The sequence below is a fragment of the Phragmites australis genome, chromosome 14 (genome assembly GCF_958298935.1).
Source record: "Phragmites australis chromosome 14, lpPhrAust1.1, whole genome shotgun sequence".
NCBI lineage: Eukaryota > Viridiplantae > Streptophyta > Magnoliopsida > Poales > Poaceae > Phragmites > Phragmites australis.
The window spans coordinates 29,624,266-29,631,182 of NC_084934.1; positions in this window are offsets into that span (position 1 = coordinate 29,624,266).

Here is a 6,917-nt window from a genome sequence, read left to right on the forward strand (position 1 = left end):
TGCATAGTGTTGGATAAAATTTAGTCTAGTTTAATATGAAATTTAGTTCTAGTCTAATGCGATGCTTAAAAGAGCGTATATAAATATAAAACAACCTCTGTATTTATAACCTAAGTTATTATAATACATTTTTATCTCTCATAATTTTTTACCTCTGTATTAGAGGGTTTTTCACATTAAATCCGTGTCTATTAGATCCAAAATCCTAACAAGTGGTATTAAAGTTGGATTCGACGGCATGAGAGATGAGAAAAAAAATATAGATCTGTTTTTGGTTCCAATCTAATGTTCGTTGCTTGGGTTCGTCGGTATTTTACCTTCGCATTGGAGAGTATTTTCACGTTAAATCTACATCTCTTAAACCTAAATCCTACCGCATATTAAATTTACGAGTTCGGTAAATGTCGCTTGATGCGAGCGTTTCGTCAAAGGCTCAGATAAAACGATATCTTTTTTGTTGTTAACTACTAACTAGTGTTTCATATATACTTCATAGCCCAGTTCCATGTATCGTTCTACCTGAATCCGTAAGAGACAAGACATGACCTATTGGCCGAGTCAGTTTTGAGACGATAAGGTTGCAGATACGACTCTCCTGTCAAGAAGCAGTTGAGCACATTGTTAGTTACCGGTAGACAGGGTTTGACAGGGTATCTAGTATCGTTGCCTTGTCAAAAGTGAGGTTGCTATTCAGTTCATTTGTCAATCCTTAGCCGTGCAGATCATAAGGCGGCTTGAGTTAACCTGTTCACGGTCTGATAAGGCATGTGCACCGGCTAGTGTAATAAATTCATTCACTGCTTACGCGATGAACTAAATCAATTCAAACTTAGTGCACCGGCGCCGGCGAGGCCCGCCTCCTCACTCCCTGTCTTCAACTCCGGCGCTCCTCCACTCTTCTTCCTCGCTGCCGAGCCCTGTTCTTCTTCAAGTCCGGCGAAGCTCCCCCGCCATGCCCTCCTCAGGATCTCCAGTTCACGGAAGAAGCGGATCAGCAAATCCTCGGCAGTCAGGGTTCTACCACTGAGCCTCTTGAAAAAGCTCACATGCTAATATAGAAATAATTTGTACAGATGGTTTAAAAATCTTGTAAAAATCAGATTTTTATAGATAATTTTAAATTAGAATAATTTATACTAAGTTTTTCAAAGCTAAAAAATTTCAAAAAATATTTTTTCTATCCACACCAACCCCAATAGTGATTATTATGTAGGTGCGATTGCAAGTCATATGATTTTTTACGCGAAATACTACACGTGCATTTTCTGAGTCAAACCCACAGCATCTAACCTTGTGTGAAGGTTCTTTACCATCTCACATATCATCACTTGCTGATTATTATATAAAAATAATCTATATAAGAGATATACTCGAAATAAATAAGACACTATTAATATAGATAGTTATAAATTAGAATCGTTTGTACTATTACTGTCTATAATATAAACGATTCTTAGTTATAGCGTCCTATTTTGTTGAAACCACTCGAGGTTATTTTCTCCTATGATTCTAGATTATAGCCGCCTATACTGTTCCAATTAGAATCGAAAATGGTGTAGCCGTGGCCGTTGAACACCAGCGACTTCATCCATACGGTGAATACCTTCCTCCGCTCGCCTGCGCACGTTGCCGGCGGTGGCTTCGGCGACGACGATGATGGAGGAGAGGAGTGCACCCTCAGCGCCATTACTGCTCGGAATTGCGGTCTGCACACTACGTCCAGTATGTACGTAGGGCTCCAGGACGTTCTGTGTGCTAAATATACAGAGGACTTAGAGAAGAAAGTGCAAGTGTGACGTGGATGGTTGGTTAGTTTGAACTATATGGAGGACAAATCGCAATAGTACTCTTTTGGGGCAGTAATATGCAGCTAGTAAACTATGCAAACACATTTATGTCATGTTTGTCGATTTTTTTTGGGCTACTCAAAAAGATTATGTCATATTTATCGAGCGATAACTTAATTGGTACGGTTCTATTAAGACTCCGGGTGGTCGAGTATTTTATGGTTGTCGAGTTGGAGTAGGCAATGAGCACTACTCAATCACTCGATGCTTTCCAAGTTCATCGCAATCTGCTAGTCCGAGAAGAGGTAAAAGTATAATATAGCATAACCAAATATCATATCTATAGTACATTCTGTCCTCTTCTCAACCCACTGCAGTAGGAGTTTGATAGAATGTTAGAAGATATTCCCTGCAATATCATCACGCTTCTCCTGGAAAAGAAAGGGGACGTCATCATCGTTCTCTTTCGTTTATACCTAAAATGTCTGCAGAGCATTGATTTTTATATATATATTTTGATCATGTTATAAGTACGAGTATATATAGTTGCCTGCTGTAATCATCAATGACGATAATTCTGTGCACGAAACGGATCACTGAACAGCTGCCAGACAAAATAATTTTCTTGCTGGTGGAGAGACGTTCGAGAGCTTATAAGCTCGATCTTTCTGTCAGCTCTAGCAAACAGCGCATAGGGCTAGGGCTCATAAATAGGCAAACCAGGAGGAGGAAACTATACTGACTATAGTGTAAAAAGAAAACAACATAGCTTTTATCACGTGCCTACATGTCCATTTACCTTGTATGGCAGCTGGATCCCACAAAGGCAACATCTACAGGCAGTTATTGTATGTATGTAAATTTAAAACACACGTCCATATTAGGCATGCCTTTTCTAGTAAAGTATTATGCTAAAAATATGGTTCATCCAATAACTTTTATGGTTCCCTTTAGACACTCATGTCCCATGCATCCTCCACCCTCTCGCTCGACCTTGCGCATTGTGTCGTCTCTACGAAATTAAGATGTTGCTCAATTATTTGTTGCCATCCAGTGAAGAATCGTGACAGTGAGTAAATTTGCCTACCAATCCAACGTTGAACTCATGCTAATACGCTTCCTGTTCCTTTTTTGGTGGTCATACGCTCCCTGTTCATGAAGCATGATCTAGCACTTGGGGCTGGTGTCTGCGTGGAGCATGAGGCAATCAGGTTCATGGATCCAGCTTGGATCCTTATCACTACACGATACATTGCTACTACTCTACTCATTGACTGCAGTTGTCTACTATAATTTTTGGCAGTGCTAAACATTGCAACTGAATTTTGGATAGCTCATGATGTACATGTAATTCTACCAAATTTCCCACTGCATGGACTCCTTGCTGGTTGCCAGGTGGAGAAATCAGCCGGGATGTGCCAAACGCATGCAAGGAAGCTTTTACTTAGCACGACGACCGCAATTTTTTGTTTGGCTCATGGTCAGTGGGTGACGAAATGGTCAAATGCGGAGGAAGGTGCCCACAGGAGTAGCGTGGAGTGCCGCGTTTACTCTGTAGAAACTGTTGTTTGGTGCAAGACTTCAAACGGTGTTGCTCTTCAACGTGACATAACAATTTGAACATATTCAAACAAGTTATCTATAAGGACATGACAATACTATAGGACGAGTTTGGAATCGTATATTAAATGCGCTGAATACAAAAGATAAAACTTTAACTGCAGTAGCACACAAACATTTTTTTTACCAGATTTATAAATGTTATACGAGTCAGGTGCGCTGTGTATCGTTTCGAATTCCTAATAAAGCAATAGGTGTGAATTAATCACAGGTAGTTGCGCATCTGGGGCCTAATTGGTTGGTCGTATGAATATATCCTGTCCCATACCAGTGATCTAGGCTTTGTGCAGCCCGGCTAGATGCATGAAAGACTGGTTTGTTTGGTTAGCTGTATATAGTGAGACAGGCTCAGATAAGAAGTTATTTGGATGCTCGCATCATGCAACAGATTTAAAAAATGGATGCAAGATAGTTTGATTGGTTGGTTGCATGAGAAGAAGGTGTAGTAATATTCTGTTAGATGTGGTGAGGATACCTTCACCATCTCTGAAACAAACATTGACATGTAATTTTAGAAAAACAAACATAGCTGAACAATAATAGTTGAAGGTAGAAGAGGCATACAAGCCACCTCACAGTGGATTGACCTAGTCTAAGAACAACAAAATAAGAAATAAAGTTAGTTCCCACCCCACTACACTGCACAAAATAAGGATCAAGCAACAAAAGAACATCATCACTGCACAAAATGTCCTTCCACCAGTTAGAAGAGCCCCACTGCATAGAGTAGTTCTTGGACAAGAAGATCCTAAGCCACAACACGCAGTGAGAATCATTCATGGCCACAAATGCAACACCTTGAGCCTTGTTGTCCACCAGATGAGAGAATGCAACAATCAATACCTCTTCAGGGAACTTGGGCATGTACATCACAGCATCATAGAGCTCGGGATGGATCTCTTCAGGCACAATATCACAAATGGCAACAACAACATTATTGACAGCATTTGTCGTATTTGTCCAGACAATGGTGTCTTCATCAGTGAGCTGACCCCTCTTCCTCTTTCTTCCTACCCTTGAGGCACTACCACTACCAGCATTACAAGGCTTTGATGCATCAGCAAAGGTCTTGCCTATATCCTCTAGCACCTTAGGAGTTCTTTCCTCATCAAATATCTCATTCTTCAGCGAACTTTCAGCAAACTCTGAAGGGGTGTCTAAAGCTTCATTAGATCCCATAGCAAACTTGTCAGTTGCCATACCACTCCTAAAGATTGTCATCAACAGCTGGTAGTTCTCAATGGGCCTGTTGAGGTAATCAACATCCTTAGGGTGCGCCTAAGACGTATGAAATTAGAAGTCAACAAGGTAATATACAACAAATTAGAAGTGAGCAAGATAGTTTACATCACAAACCTTGATATGCTCTTTGTAGTGCTCATCTTCCAGTACAATCATGTGATTGTCCTCATCCCACAATGCTCCATTCATTTCTCTAAGCCTTGAGACCCTCATCCACCTTTGTCTCCACTTGCACAGGTGGTTGTACACCTGCGTTCTAGTCACCTCACTACCAGAAAACTCATTCAATGCCTTGGCAACATTGCACTTCTTTGAAGCCTTTATCGGTTCTAACTCCAGTTGCAATCAATCGGTACATGCATCGAAGTACAAAGCTAGCCTAACATGACATTAGTCTACCTCAAAGGACCCCATCCACGCTGGCCAGTAGCAACCTCAACCTCATTGGTCACCTCAACAATGTTATCAGTCATTGACTATCACCCACAAACTCAAATTGAGAACTATTGGAGAACAGGAATAAGAACAATAGTAATGAAATGACCTAACAGTAATAGAACATGAATTAAGTAGTAATAGAACACAAATTAAATAGTAATATAACATGAATTATATAGTAATAGGACATAAATTAAATAGTAATAGAACATGAATAAATCATCATTGCAAATGTCTAAAGCCTCAGTTATGTAATGAACTAACAATAGTAATAGAACACGAATTAATCATCATTTCAAATGCCCAAAGCCTCAGCTATTAAATGCACTAACAATAATAATAGAACAGGAATAAATCATCATTGCAAATACCCAAAGCCTTAGTTATGAGTTGTACTAACAGTAGTAATAGAACATGAATACAACATCATTGCAAATGCCCAAAAACTCAGTTCTCATTTGAACTTACAATAGCAATAGAATAGGCATACAACATCATTGCAAATGCACAAAGGCTCAATTCTTATTTGAACTTACATTAGTAGTAGAACAGACATACAACATCATTGCAAATGCCTAAAGCCTCAGTTCTCATTTGAACTTACAATGATACTAGGCATACAACATCATTGCAAATGCTCAATACCTCAATTATGTAATGAGCAAATAAAGAAATTACAATAGGAATACATCCTCATTCTAGAGATTAGAGTTTCCCTTATTATTCTACATTTGTTGAACCCATTCATCCCTTATCTGAGAGCATGATGTATTATCATCCAAGGGAACACCATGACCATGTGAACTAGAGCTATTGGGCACCCAATCTACTTCAAGAGGAATTACATAATCTGGACCATGCTCTAGTATCCAATTATGCAGAATGCAACATGCAAGTACTAATTTCACTTGAGTCTTGAATGGATGAAATGGCTTGTTGTGGATTATGCGAAAGCGATTCTTCAATGCCCCCAAAGCCCTCTCAATAGTCACACGTAGACTACAATGTCTCAAGTTAAACAACTCTTTAGGACTAGTTGGGTAATTCATTCTATCGTACTCTTTCAAATGGTATCTAGTACTCCCTCTGATTGCAAATGTAGGTCATCTTAGCCTTCTAACTATTCTCTAAATATAAATCATTCTCGAACTTCTATGCACTTTTTCTCTTTTGTTCCCTTCTTGTTCTTGTTTAATAAATGCTACCCCTCTCACAAATGAATGAGTTATCTTTTCCAATGCAGAATAAATAAAGAGCAACAAGGTCATTTGATCTACTTTCTTAATCCTTATGCATAAGTCTAAAACGACCTACATTTACAATCGGAAGGAGTAGCTCAGTAAGGAGGAAGGAATCCGAGTTGACATGCATATCCAGCATCAACTAGGTAGAATTTCCCTAAAAATTGGCATATACACATTCATTAGTTTTAGTGTTTATGCAAAGCTACAATTTCATTCCCTCCTATAGAATTTTGTTTACCTGGTTCAACCCTTAACCCATCATGCCTATCTAATGCATTAGCAAGAATGAGAGCGTCATGTGCTGAACCCTCATAACCAGCTAAGACATAAGTGAACTTCAAATCAAAACCAACTGCATCCATAACATTTTGAGTAGGATAGTGCTTCCTACCCCAAAAAGCTGCAGCAATCTCCTTTGGTACTCTAGTATACACATGAGTACCATCTATTACACCCACACAATCCTACATGAATACCATCAATTTGTCATATTACATGATATGCAAGATATGCATGAAATTTTATTACTATGTCACAATTTTATTACCTTAAAATATGGAAACTATCTTGGACTATTTCTGATCTT